A 15,724-nucleotide genomic window follows, 5' to 3' on the forward strand; every position below is an offset into this window, starting at 1 on the left:
TTTGAGTCGTAAATGTTATGGAAGCGCGGATTTATGATTAGGAGGGGGAAGGGGTGGTAGGGAGGCTCCTTAACAACTAAAGGCTTGGGCAGATGCAACGCGTGACGGCAGTAACATGATAAGTCGTTAAAATGTACGCGTGTACAATTTTTATTTAGTTTTTAGTTTCTTGTATTGAAAATTGTAAATTAACATAAGGTTTTTTAAATTAACATATTACAATAAAATGTATTGTTAGACTTAGGACGAAAATTGTGATTGATATATTGCGGAACTCCGTGATACAAAGACGATACAAACGACAACAAGCTCAATTCACTTTACACCAAAACAGACAGTGCACCATGCAAGATGCATCGCCATCTCTGCCACTACTAAACCGACAAAAAAAGCAAGCGAATGCACAAGCAGTATGAATCACCATGCAACGTAATACAAATCTTCTAAAACCTGTTACGTAAATACAGTTACTGTTTGACAATTTTAAATTTAATTTAGAGCTGTCAAATCTCATGATCTTTAGCTGTCAGTCGCGAGCCTATTGTTTGTAGCGTGCACTGAAAGTCTTTGAATGTAAAATTTCTTCCTTTTTTAGGTATATTAATTAAGAAAAAGATGCAGATACCTACTCTAAATTTAGTTTAGAGAAAGACAACAGAATCCGCGACAATGTCGCTTGAAAACGTTGCGGTTACGCGTTGTGTCTGTCGCGGTCTTTACAGAATATCCGAGTCGTTTCTGCGGTCTTCTTATTTGTTTCTCATTTACGTGTTTATGTATCCGACTTGGTACTTGCGGTGTCGTCAGGGAAATTGTTGGGGTTTGTTTGCGTTACTAGTTACTACATACTCGTATACAGTGGCGTGCACAGGGTTTGAAGCCAGGGTAGGCACTAGTTAAGTAGGAGCCTGTTCACTGGCAGGTCATAATGAAAAATATGCATTGAGCTATTACAACTGGGGTAAGCAGTGCATTTATGCCTCTATGACCTGCACGCCACTGCTCGTATACCTACCTACTTGCTTTGTAAGAGTATCTCCTTAATTATGATATTCTAGTATATCACTCAAGATTTCAGGTTTCTTTGTTTTAAATTTAGGTTTAAACTTTAATCATCATCATCATCATGATCAACCCATCGCCGGCTCACTAGAGAGCAAGGGTCTCCTCTTAGAGTGAGAAGGGTTTTGGCCATAGTCTACCACGCTGGCCATGTGCGAATTGGTAGACTTCACACTTCTTTGAGAACATTACGGAGAACTCAGTAGCCTCAATAGCTCAACGGGTAAAGGAGTGGACTGAAAACCGAAAGGTCGACGGTTCAAACCCCGCCCGTTGCACTATTGTCGTACCTACTCCTAGCACAAGCTTGACGCATAGTTGGAGAGGAAGGGGAATATTAGTCATTTAACATAGCTACCCAAGTAACACAAAACTGCATTATAAAATCCACATCGGTACTTTAAGCGTTTATGAAGAGTTATTAGAGTCCACCGTCACTGCAAAAGCCTAATATTACGCTTTCGCCTGTATATTGACTTTATTAAGCACCACGAAGGCACCGCTGTAATGCTGCGAGCGTTACTAGCAGGTGCACAGGTCATGTTATTCAGCTATTAGCAATTTTTAGCACTGTCAGCTATAATAAAGTACATTTGTGGACTCTAACTCAGCTATTTTCTGAATAAAAGGTCACAAGTGTATCTTTCAAATGTTTGCATTTTAACAGAGCACATGTGAGTTATTATAATGCTATTAGTTCTTCTGTGAATTCAATTAACGCTTTATGCTGCATATAGTGGAACTTTCACAGTTTTAATCAGCTGTTTACGCACTCCTATAACTGCACTTATCTAGGTCACATGATCACTTTTGGTGAAACTATATGGTGCTAAATTACAGCAAACTGGTATATAACTATTCACTTGTTACCCTTTGTCCTTAATTGGGCTGAATAATTGTACTCCCGTAGGCATTTAATCAGAGAAAGGGAAACAATGAACCATAACCGCAAGTTAAGTGAGCCATGAAAGAGTGCAAATTTTATAAGACGAGGGTTCCGTATTTTTTTTAATACTCAGAGAAATCTCCTTAAAAAAATCGAAGAATGCGAATACGCAATCATGTAATATTAATTCCTATGAAAAAATATTGCTTTGTTGGAAAGAGGCTCCAGCTACAATTTCTTTAAATATAAACATTGAAGGTTATCTTTGAGAGTTCTAAAAACGAGTTTTGGTCTATACTTTGCTACATTGTATCAGTACTTCGTTCCATTGTTACGTAGTATGTGTAATATTTAGGTGCTATTTAAGAAATATAAACTGCATTTGTGGTTATATTCAGACTTTAATTTCCATTCATTTTTACATAAACAATAGACAGAACTGAACATAAAAGTTTCATCTACAATAATATTGAAAGTTAATTATTATTAGTAATTAAAAACTCCTAAAAAAAATAGAAAACTCAAAAAAACTGGTTATTGGTATTTTTCTATTGGAGCTTTCTCTTTCTTCCGCTGCAGCAGATTAACATTTACTGGCTGCTCATAGTGCTGAGTAATTGAGGTATTTGTTTCATCCAATTGTACCGACAAGGAGGGCAATTTTTGTTTGATTTTCTATGGCTGTATAAGGTTTATCCAAAATTAAAGCTTGATCATCAGAGTGTTCATGTTCTCCGAGCTAATCACTTGTACCAGCTGCTGCGTCCAGTTGTGAATTACCCTGTGAAATAAAGTTATAATAAGTATTATAAACTAATGACGAATTAAATAGTGTGCACGGCAGACGTGTTGTATCCATTTTATCCACGATTTTTTAATAGGTGCAATAAAATTATAACTTTTATAGACTACGAGTACCTAAAAAGTAGGTAACCGACTTATTATCTCATGTCCAAGCGTTCACCACGGACCCCTAAAAGTTAATCCTTGACAGATTATTCAGCTGTTCATTGGGTAGGGCTTTGTCGTATATGTTACCGACTATCAAGCTCTATATCGATCTAGGGCTGACTTGTTAGACACAGGAGCTACTCGTATCAGCTTGTTGCTGATTAATATGCCCTTAGCACCTTAATATAGCTCTTAAAACATTATAACGGTTCACATTGCTTGTCCACCATTTTCCATGTTCTAAACTATAATATTTTATGATATTTACTATTTATTTTTATTTTGTCTGCAAAAATATCTACTGGTTTTGGAAAAGATTTTTAATAATTTATAAGTAAAAAGCTTATCGTCAAATTCAATGTTCCGTAACTAAGAAATTGCTGGCATTTTTATAATATTACAATCCATTTTATAATAGAATTTCCAAGAAAACAGTTATATTTCGAGGGCGCGTGAAAATTTTGGTCTAAAAGTATATGATATTTGACGATAAACTTGCTTTCCCTATCAAATTTCAGACACTAATAAACAAATACAAGTTTCACTTACCGAAAATGAATTAACTTTTCACTTCAAAAATAGATATGTCACTTAGTGTAGTAAACACTGCATGCAGAATATCGAAATAATATAGCATTGGAGTAATATTTATTCACAATTTCTCTTTTAGCTGCATAAAAGCGCAAAAAGGGTGATGATTTGTAGTTTTAGCTGCATAATGGGTAACATACACTCTCTTTATCAGCCAATGTTCAGCTCTTGGGGCGGCTGTTACCTTTAATAATGCTTATATAATGCTGATATAACGCAGTTGTGGGCAGTTAATCAGCTAGTTGCTGAATAATTTGTGCCCAAATCAGAGTTATATCTTCTGAGGATGCTATTATTCAGCTATTATTCAGCTATTATATAGAACGTTTATGCAGCTAAAGTTTCCAATGTGGACGGTAAATCAGTGGATATGCAGCACTTTTGTGTTACTTGGGTAATATTCTTAAAAAAAAAAAACTCAGGCATGTAGGTTTCCTCACGATATTTTTCTTCACCGTTAAAACAAGTGATATTAAATTAATTAAAACGCACATAATTCTGAAAAGATACAGGTGCGTGCCCGGGATCGAACCCCCGACCTCCGATTAGCAGGCGGACGTCCTAACCACTAGGCTATCACAGTTTTTTTTCAAAAATAGCGCTTAATTCTGGATATGACAAATATTTTGCTGAGAATAATCTTCTTTCATTATCGGTCTTTAGTCACGGATAAAATAAAATTTATTAGAATGTAATGTAGCACCGAATAGCAATCGTCGGCTTGATATCAGCTGGTTATTTGCGTGTCGCGACGATTTGATTGGCTCATAAACATTTTATATCGACTGCCGATCTTCGGTTACGACGACTTGATTTGTCGTTACGTTTCAACCGGACACTGTGATTGGCCCGATTGTAATTTGATAATCGGGAGCGGATCGGTACAGTAGCAACTTTGTAGGGTTCCGTAGTACAAGGAACTTTATATTTTGTCTAATGACCAATCCATCAGTTCGTCCGACCATTGGTCTGTATTTTTTTCAACTAATTCCTAGCCCTCCTCGTAAAAAGCAGTGGTAGCATGAAGATCGGGGGTTCGATTCCGGGCACGTATCCCTATCTTTTCGGAGTTTTGTGCGTTTTACTTTGAAGTAATTAAATATCACTTGCTTTAACGGTGAAGGAAAACATCGTGAAGAAACCTGCATGCCTGAGAGTTCCCCATAATGTTCTCAAAGGTATGTGAATTCTGCCAATCCGCACTTGGCCATCGTGGTAGTCTATGACCAAAACATTTCTCATACTGAGATGAAACCCGGGCTCTGTAGTGAGCCGGCGATGGGTTGATCATGATGATGACGATGAACTTGTACTTGCACATGCTTAAATAGTTGTTTAAAATCAAACCAAAAACAAATCAATAAGCACTTTCATAAGTCAAGCTTTTTCAATCCAAGTTACTGAGTTAGTAATACTAACCCCAAAGTTACAGTTAAGTACAACTTAGCAAGTTAACGCATATTTGGCCAGTTCTTGATAACAAACTTTGATTTGTTGCGGAGTTTCCCTAAAACTTCTCGATTACGGACATAATGAGAAGATTGGAACGGAACCCTGAATACGAGGGTTATAATACTATAGCAGCCTATTTACTAATGTAACACCCTGTAGATGTAGATATATGTGTGTGTTATCAGTTAATCAATCTAAATATATAAAATTCAAAGTCCTGACTGACCGACTGACTGACATAGATATCAACGCACAGCCTAAACCGCTGGTCCTAAAGACATGAAATTTGGAGGGTATATTCTTTGTAAAGAGTAGGATCCACTAAGAAAGGATTTTTCGAAATTCCACCCCTAAGTAGGTTAAATGGGGGGATGGAAGTTTGTATGAAAGTCGGTCATTTTTCAAGTTATTTGCACGAAAATTGGTATTTGGGTTTTTGGTTATAAATAAAGAAGTACGTGTCTCAGGATTTTTGGAAAATTTGCCCATAAGGGTGGTAAAATAGGGGATGAAAGTTTGTATGTGAAATCAACGCCCAGCCTAAACCGCTGGTCCTAAAGACATGAAATTTGGAGGGTCTATTCTTTGTAAAGAGTACGTATTCACTATGAAAGGATTTTTCGAAATTCCACCCCTAAGTGGGTTAAATGGGGGGTGGAAGTTTGTGTGAAAGTCCGTCTTTTTTCAAGTTAGGTATTTGCATGAAAATTGGTATTTGGGTTTTCGGTCACAAATGAAGAAATACGTGTTTCAGGAATTTTGGAAAATTTGCCCATAAGGGTGGTAAAATAGGGGATGAAAGTTTGTATGGGAAAGTTTTAATAATTGATATTATAATTAACTTGAAATTTGGAAAGTAGGTTTTTTCTTGAGGTTAGGTGTCATCTAAGAAACGACTATGAGAAAATCCCCTCCCTAAAGGGGTGAAATGGGGGTTGGAAGGTTATATGTGTTATTCGGTGCTGTTCAGAGTGCGCGTCCTGATGTTATAATGTTTGTTTCTGAAAAAAAAATGCCATTTGTTTCCTGTAGGCCACACGGACGAAGCCGCGGGAAAAAGCTAGTCCCTTATAATTTGCTAAACTACTGTTACCTATGTAAACTGGTACTGCAAAGTTTCAGTTGGTATTTTAGTTTAATTTTTATCTTTCGCACTACATACCTATCTAAATATATAAAATGAATAACTAAATAAATAAAAATAAAATGTTTTTATTTCGACCAACAAGGATCATATTGGTGTTTAGTAATTACATGAAACTTAAACTTATTTGTTAGTAAAATATCTATAATATCTATAACTATTTAAATTAGGACAGGATCGATTTGCCAAAAAAGCAAAGCATTTGCTATTTGCATAAAAGGAAAAGGTGACTGACTGACTGATTGACTTGACTGACCGATCTATCAACGCACAGCTCAAACTACTGGTCGGATCGGGCTGAAATTTGGCATGCAGATAGCTATGCGTAGTGCATGATAGGCATCCCTTAGATAGGATTTTAAAAAAATTCAACCCCTAAGGGCGTAAAATAGGGGTTTGAAATTTGTGTAGTCCACGCGGATGAAGTCGCGAGCATAAGCTAGAAATAATATATAAATAATTCCCAAATTGGCCATGACAGGAATTTGATCTAGGACCTGTTGCTTATAAGATTACAACGCCAGGGAGGTCGTCGAAAAGTTCAAATGAACTAATTTTAATCAGTTAATAGGCAGAACTTTCTGTCAGTATCAGTGCTGCGGTGTCCCGAGGGGTCGAGGTCGCGGTTTGACCTCGACCCCTCGGGGCGGTGTAGTGACCGACATTGTGTTCCTTGGATTACGTTTAATTTAATTAATTTGAAATTTAATTTAATTTAATTTACAAAAAGTTTAAACTTCGATTCTCAGTTGTGCGACTACAATATATCTTAGCTTAAATAATTCTAGATGATGCTGGCGACTTCGTCTGCGTTGATCTAGGTTTTTGAAAATTCCGTGGGATCTCTTTGATTTTCCGGGATAAAAAGTAGCCTATGTGTTAATCCAGGGTATAATCTATCTCCATTCCAAATTTCATCCAAATCCGTTCAGCCGTTTTTGCGTGATTTAGTAACAAACATTCACGTCGACGTGTAACGGCGGTTTAGGAAACTTGATTAATATTTTTTAACCTGCATAAACGTGACAATTATTATGGAATTCTGATTAAATAAGTTGATTTTGTATGATTATTAAAAAATTAGTGGCGTATTAAGTAATTTTATCTTCATTCGTGTTATCTCCATTGCAAACCTATAAACTGTATAGAGCGTCGTGAAGCGACACCAGGTTGGGAGTAAAATGAGAATAACAGGCTCCTTGGCTGACTGGTCGTAAAGCCGCCTCTCTATATAGGCCGTAAAACGGTCCAAAGCGTCGAGCTGGTATAGGCGAAGAGCTCCTGGTAACATAATGATCGACTTATTTCAGTCTAACCCTCTAACAAATAAACCGTGAATAGCGGTGGAATAGTTATACTCTGTTTTGTCTTTCTCTGTCATCAGTAATTTGACATTTGAAGGCAAAAGACAAAACAGAGTATAACTATTCCACCGCTATTCCAGGTTTATTTGTTTTGTTTAAAGCCATTGAACGTAGATACCTACCTATTTTCGTTATTAATTTTTTGATGATGTTTTTCTGTTTATACTCAGTTTATATGTGTTATACTCAGAATCATAGTGTCTCAAATGAAGCCTAGCTTCTTAGAATATATTTTGAAATGGGAACTCGAAGTCCAAGTCAAACATTTTATACAAAGCAAGTAATTAAATTGTACACTTTTTGAACGACATCTTATATATATAAAAGGAAAAGGTGACTGACTGACTGACTGACTGACTGACTGACTGACTGACTGATCTATCAACGCACAGCTCAAACTACTGGATGGATCGGGCTGAAATTTTGCATGCAGATAGCTATTATGACGTAGGCATCTGCTAAGAAAGGATTTTTGAAAATTCAACTCCTAAGGGGGTGAAATAGGGGTTTGAAATTTTGTAGTCCACGCGGACGAAGTCGCGAGCATAAGCTAGTAAATCAATATGAAGAGAAGATGTCAGCTGTTCCACTCCACCTCATCATCAGCCACTCACACCTCACACCACTCCACCTCACTTCTTTAAAATTATTTATTGAAAAGGCACTGTATTAAATGAAAAACACAACTTTTCTCGACACTGATGTTGCTTATTTTTGCATTTTATTTGATTGTATTTGGAAAATACATTTATTAATATAGTTTCTCTACATAATGTTAGTGTTATGTTCATAACATAGGTAGGTTCATCTGATGTGTATGAAACTTCAGAATTATTACATTTAACCTCTTTAACATTAACTTGTAGCCATGTGCTGATTTTTACATTTAGACATTACTTCAGGGAACGTCTATAAAAAGATTGTGTTGTTATGCTGCTATAATAATGGTCACTAGCTCTTTGTCTATCAATAGACAACTAAAACGTTGTTCAGCGTGATCGATATCTATCCCGGAAATTGTCTCGTAAAACTGTATTGCTCGGTGTAATCATGATTTTTTACCAAATCCCATATAATTAATGGAGATATTGGTATTTTATTGTAACATGGACGTAGATTAAGGAAAAATACATGGTAACTGAAGCGTCAAAATAATATTATTATATACCGGACAAGAACATGTGAAAGTAACGTTTTTTGTGTCGTAAAATAAAAATGCCTAAATACATAAAAGGAAAAGGTGACTGACTGACTGATTGACTGATCTATCAAAGCCCAGCTCAAACTACTGGACAGATCGGGCTGAAATTTGGCATGCAGATAGCTATTATGACGTAGGCATCCGCTAAGAAAGGATTTTTCAAAATTCAACCCCTAAGGGGGTGCAATAGGAGTTTGAAATTTGTTTAGTCCACGCGGACGAAGTTGCGAGCTTAAGCTAGTTTTTTCATAAACAGCTCTCGTCTGTAGGATGGTAACTCAAATCAACACACAATAGTGTAGCAATCATTGTAACGAACTTGTTTTATAATCGTATCGCATAGTAACTCACATCACGGTCAAACCGAGACCTTGGTCCTCTGGGGACTGCCACAGAGTAGCTATCGAATAGAGATTATTCCGCTGCTCGGACGGACGGACGGACGCACACACCTTTGACTTATACCTTTCTTATGCTAAGACAACGCGAGCATTCGTTGGATAGATCTACAGGAACTCAGATCGAGAAGATCGAGAGATTATCTCCCCGGTATTAGCTATATTATATTTTTGGTACAAATTGAATTAATGTTCCATAAACCGAATTTCCGAGACTATGGATAGTACTGTGTACCATCTGCGAGTTCATTACTCTATACAAAGGAGGGTCGCTGGTCGCGGTGCGCAGGAGTGGCCCGTCAAGGCGTGACGTGGACGCCAATGTCAAGGCCGTCTCTTGTACTATAGCTAATCATTGTAAGGCCCTGACCACACGAATTATGTATAAAAGGAAAAGGTGACTGACTGACTGATCTATCCACGCACAGCTCAAACTACTGGACGGATCGGGCTAAAATTTGGCATGCAGATAGCTATTATGACGTAGGCATCCGCTAAGGAAGGATTTTTGAAAATTCAACCCCCAAGGGGGTGAAAAAGGGGTTTGAAATTTGTGTAGTCCACGTGGACAAAGTCGCGGGCATAAGCTAGTGATACCATTAGATCTACGTATTATCAAGCTGGGCTACTGTAAAATTATGTAGGTTCTATTGACAAGCCATATTTTTGCCAATCTAGAAGCATACTTTTAACATGCCTTCGATGTCATGGGACATGATGATATGCACAATACGGCCTAAGTATCTAGTTATTTTAGTAAATGACCACAAACAAAAATGTCTGGTCGCGGTGCGCGGGAGTGGCTCGTCGAAGCGTGACGTGGACGCCAATATCAAGGCCATCTGTTGTACTATAGCTGATCATTGTAAGGCTCCGACCACAGAGAACATTATGGAGAACTCTAAAGCATGCAGGTTTCCTCACGATGTTTTCCTTCACTGTTAAAGCAAGTGATATTTAATTACTTAAAACGCATGTAACTCCGAAAAGTTAGAGGTAGGTGCCCTGGATCGAACTCTGTTGCTACAAGTTCCAACTTCGTGAAAGTTTGTCCGTAAATAATGAACGGACTTTCAAAGCTAACCTAGGTCCGTACTCTATAGGGTTGGTCAGAATCATCATCATCATCATCAACAACCGATAGACGTCCAGTGCTGGACATAGGTCTCTTGTATGGACTTCCATACGCCACGGTCTTGCGCCGCCTGAATCCAGCGGTTCCCTGCGACTCGTCTGATGTCGTCCGTCCACCTTATGGGGAAACTTCCAACGCTGCGTCTTCCGGTGCGAGATCGCCATTCCAGCACCTTGGGACCCTATCGTCTATCGGTTTTACGAACTATGTGCTCTGCCCATTGTCACTTCAGCTTCGCAACCCGTTGAGCTATGTCGGTTACTCTAGTTCTCCTACGGATCTCCTCATTTCTGATTTGGTCGGAATTATAGCTTTACTAGCTTCTGCCCGCAGCTTCGCCCGCGTATCCTACAGGAAACAAATAGCATTTTTTTTTCAGAAACAAACATTTTAACATCAGGACGCGCACCCTGCATGGCCTGCACCAGCAAAACCTTCCAACCCCCAAACCCCCATTTCATCCCTTTATAGGGGGTGTGTGTCATAGTCGTTTCTTAACTGACACCTAACCTCAAGAAAAAACCTACTTTCCAAAGTTCAAGTTAATAATATCAATAATTAAAACTTTCCCATACAAACTTTCATCCCCTATTTTACCACCCTTATAGGCAAATTTTCCAAAAATCCTGAAACACGTATTTCTTCATTTGTAACCGAAAAGCCAAATACCAATTTTCATGCAAATAACTTGAAAAATGACGGACTTTCATACAAACTTCCATCCCCCATTTAACCCACTTAGGGGTGGAATTTCTAAAAATCCTTTCTTACTGGTTACCTACTCTGTACAAAGAATAGACCCTCCAAATTTCATGTCTTTAGGACCAGTGGTTTAGGCTGTGCGTTGATATATATATGTCAGTCAGTCAGTCAGGACTTTGAATTTTATATATATAGATTTTATTGATACTAAGTAAAGTTTAGAGGTAAAGGTTTTTGTCTACTGCTATAATATGTTTGGGTGTATCAAATTAAAACCAAACAAGATTGTACTGTCATTATTTTACGGTCAATGTAACTAATGATTGTAAGCTTATTATTCGTGGTTTAACAACATAGTAATTATTGTCCCGCGTCGTAACCACGACTCATGCAACTGAGTCGAACTAGTAGACGACTAAAATCATAAACGTTTTTTTTTATTTATTCTAAAAATCATAAACGTATTAGGTACTTGGTTAAAATATTCAACTCATACGAGCATGTTGAAGTCAATGTCAAGGTTGCACACACAAAAGCAGTGGCGTGCACAGAGTTCGAAGCCAGGGTAAGCATTAGTAAAATAGGCCTTGGATACACCTTATATAGACTTACTGAATGGTAAGTCATAAAGAAAAATGGGCACCGGTCATTTTAACTAGGGTAAGCAGTACTTTTATGCCTCTATGAATCGCACGCCACTGCACAAAAGATAGCTGATCTAAAATAGCTCGGCTAAATCTAGCGCGCTCCATTGCGCTCCGTTGCTACAAGTTCTAACTTCGTGAAAGTTTATCCGTAAATAATGAACGGACTTTCAAAACTTAGGTACACTACGTTCGTAAATCTTAAGGTTGGTTGGTAATACGGAATTCTAGCTCTATTTTAGTAATTTTTGTCTTTTGTTATAGGTTTTTAGGGTTCCGTACCTCAAAAGGAAAAACGGAACCCTTATAGGATCACTTTGTTGTCTGTCTGTCTGTCTGTCTGTCAAGAAACCTACAGGGTACTTCCCGTTGACCTAGAATCATGAAATTAGGCAGGTAGGTGGGTCTTATAGCTGGCTTTAGAGGAAAAATCCGAAAACCGTGTATTTAGGGTTAGATCACACAAAAAAAATTAAATTGTGGTTATGAACTAATAATTATTATTTTCAATATTCAAGTAAGATAACTATATCAAGTGGGGTATCACATGAAAGGGCTTTACCTGTGCATTCTAAAACGTATTTTTATTTATTTTTATGCATCATAGTTTTTGAATTATCGTGCAAAAGGTCGAAATGTCGATTGCAGTACGGAACCCTCAGTGTGCGAGGCGTCCCCCCGCCTTATACCCCGATTGCCATTTTTATAGGTACCTACTAATTTCGTTTTTTTATTCAATGATGTTGGGCCACTATTATAATATTATGACAACTATAACTATAAAATTCATAGTATTTCAGTAACTATTAACGATAGCTTTAATACCTAGTTACTGAAATTACCGACTGTGACAGACGGACGGACGGCCGGAGAAAGTCGCACTATAAGGGTTGAATTTTGTACCATTTTGGTACGGAACCTTTGTAAACAAAGACAAACAAAGCACAGAATTTAATTATAGATAGACCAGCGACCGCCCGCGGCTTCGCTCGGGAAAATATAAATGCTCTTTATTCCTTATCCCGTGGGGATTTCGAAAAATTCAGTATTTTCCTTGTCTTCATTATATAGGGAACCTCTGGGCTTTCTGAATTGGCAGACTTCACACACCTTTGAAAATATTGCTGGCTATAAAAGCTGGCTTGTCGAGGAGTCTTTCTATAGTTATAATGAATTTCTACTTGGGAAGATCCAAGACTAAATTGTTTACTTAACATTTATTTTATATTATTTTATATTTTAAAAAAAAATCTATTCTTGAAACAAGAATATGTTATTAAATATTAAGAAAAAGAATTTAAATTATTGTAATTGACGTATAATGTGTATTTATGAATAAATGACTATGACTATGACTATTATAGAGAACTCTCAGCCCTCATGCCTTAGCTTACATACATAATATGGCAAGTCAGTCGGCTTCCTAGTCGGGGGATCTGGGGTTCGTCTCGGGGACGCACCTCTATCTTTTCGGAGTTATGTGCGTTTTTTTAAGCAATTAAACTCAAACTTAAACACAAATCATTTTAAAAGGTATTATTGTAATACACTTTCTGATTGTTCGTTGCCGAATTTGCAATACTATGATGTGGTGGTGATTATTAATGTATAAACTTAAAACTATAGCTACGATGGTTTCAAACGCGGCTAGGTCTGAGAAGAACCCACAACAAACTCAGTCGTGTATTCTTTTTTATTTTTAACAGACTTCAAAAAAAGGAGGAGGTTCTCAATTCGTCGGAATCTTTTTTTTAAATGTTTTTTGTATGTTCCCCGATTACTCGAAGACGCCTGGACCGATTTTAAAAATTCTTTTTTTGTTTGAAAGGGTATACTTCAAAGGTGGTCCGATTTAAATTTGGTAAAGATCTGATGATCATCTTCGAAGATAGATAATGGAACTCCTCAACGGATAAGAGTAAATTGCTCGCGATCAGTGTAATAGCTTAGTAAACAGTAGATTTTTAACCAGGTATAGCATATTTTAATAACATGAGGCCACAAAAAATTGCGAAATAATTTTTTTTACAAAAAAAATATAAACCGACTTCAATACCTAGCCACAAACACTAAAAATTAAAAAATTAAATTAATTTATTACCGAATATATTATGTATACAAGAGTTAATATAGTTCCATGGTAATATTTTTTGGGGTCGGTGCCAATGAGGTGCCATTGTGGAGTCTCATAAAAACATGAAGTCGCGCAGGTAAATCCAATTGGCACCGGCACCAAAAAGTATTATTATGGAACTATATTAACTCTTGTATACATGATATATTCGGTAATAAATTAAATTATTTTTTAATAGAACTTCACTTACAGGTAAGTTCGTTTAATCATTAATTTTTAGTGTTTGTGGCTAGGTATTGAAGTCGGTTTTTTTTTTGTAATTTTTTTTACCACTTTAGAATATCACTTATTAGAACTATCAAAGCTGTTTGGCAATTGATTCCCAGGCTTTATTATCATTTAAACAAGTTTTCAACAAGTTTACGTTTTATGAAAACTTTGAACTTGTTGAGAGACATCTCCAATTACCAATAAATGAATTGCCAACTTTACTTAGCCTAGATGCGGGCATTACAAGTTTATTTTTATTTCTAGTATATTTACATTGTGACCATCACTTTTTTTAAGTTATTCATGTGTTTATGGCATACACATACATATTATAATAAATTTTATTATATTAAATATATTGGTCTTACTTATGATGCTGATGCTGATGCTGATGCTGATGCTGATGATGATGATGATGATGATGATGATGATTGAAATGGTGATATCGTAGGTAGTGCGTGGTCACTGGTCAGGCTAATTTAAACTCTTAACCAAATAGTGACAAGTACCTACTGATCTCTATATCGAATGCAATAAGAGCTATACTATTTTAAAGGCTGCTAGCACAATTGGCGCGGCGTTCTAGTTCACGTTTCAAAGACAATACTTTGGTATAATGCATTTGCATAATTGTTGTAACGTTTCCACATTTTCCTTGTTTGGCCGTGAGTTTTTTCTTTTAAAATTCCAGTACACATTAACCAATGCACTGAGCGAATGCCAATGTGTAAATGCTGCTTGCGAACTACGCCTGTAGCACTTTCAGTTTTTAGGGTTCCGTACCGCAAAAAGAAAAACGGAACCCTTATAGGCTCACTTTGTTGTCTGTCTGTATGTCTGTCGGTCTGTCAAGAAACCTACAGGGTACTTGCCGTTGATCTAGAATCATGAAATTAGGCAGGTAGGTAGGTCTTATAGCAGACATTTCACATTCGGGGAAAAATCTGAAAACCGTGAATTTGTAGTGTGTACATCGCACTAAAAAAAATAAAAAATTGTGGTCATTAACTAATAATTAGTATTTTCAATTTTCGAAGTAAGCTTACTATATCAAGTGGGGGTATCATATGAAAGGTCTTCACCTGTGCATTCTAAAACAGATTTTTTATATTTTGATGCATCATAGTTTTTGAATTATCGTGCAAAATGCGGAAAAAATACGACTGTAGTACGGAACCCTCGTTGCGCGAGCCTGACTCGCACTTGGCCGGTTTTTTTTATTGCAAATTAGTGCACTGAAGTACAGTAGAGTGTAGAGCACTTCATTCAACATATTCATATCGGCCGGACGCGAATCGATTACGTGCGTGCTTACACCTAATCGGCATGAGCGTCTACTTAGAAGCCTTAGTGGAGGGCGACTCGTATGTCGATTATTTAAATATCATTTCAGCGGATAAGTATGCCTAGTAATATGACTAATACGAGCATGTGGACATTGCAAAAAAATATCTATATTTAGGTACGGAAGTAAAATTCAATTAAAAACACACAATTTATTAACACAAAACCACTTTTACAATTATCAAACTTTTAATGATTGGAACAAAATTTAACACGTAAGACACAAAAAGTAAAAGTCGGAAATAAAGAAAAACATAATTCAAACCAGACCACGTTGATTACAGCACAAAAATCAGCAGCGAAATGAGCCTCATACTTGGGCGCACCTCGCTTTTATAGGCGACTACCGCCTACAATCTAAGACGGCCTCTCCTGACTATGCGGCGTCCTCGTCCGCCGTCATAGCCAGAAAAGGTCGTGAGATCTTCTCTGCGGAGACTTGCAGCTGGCGCCGCAACGCTGTCGGCGTGCGGTGCGCGAGGGGAGACCGGTGAGGAGCTCGCCGA

The 15,724-nt window shown here is 37.2% G+C and overlaps 1 protein-coding gene across 3 annotated transcripts in view; it reads left to right on the forward strand.

The window, feature by feature from the left end:
• Positions 1–15,724, forward strand: part of LOC117986338 (max dimerization protein 1-like) — a 363,758-nt gene that overhangs the window by 154,700 nt on the left and 193,334 nt on the right. The gene's annotated exons all lie outside the window — the stretch shown is intronic.

This window comes from Maniola hyperantus, chromosome 11, assembly GCF_902806685.2.
Source record: "Maniola hyperantus chromosome 11, iAphHyp1.2, whole genome shotgun sequence".
Classification (NCBI taxonomy): Eukaryota; Metazoa; Arthropoda; class Insecta; order Lepidoptera; family Nymphalidae; genus Maniola; species Maniola hyperantus.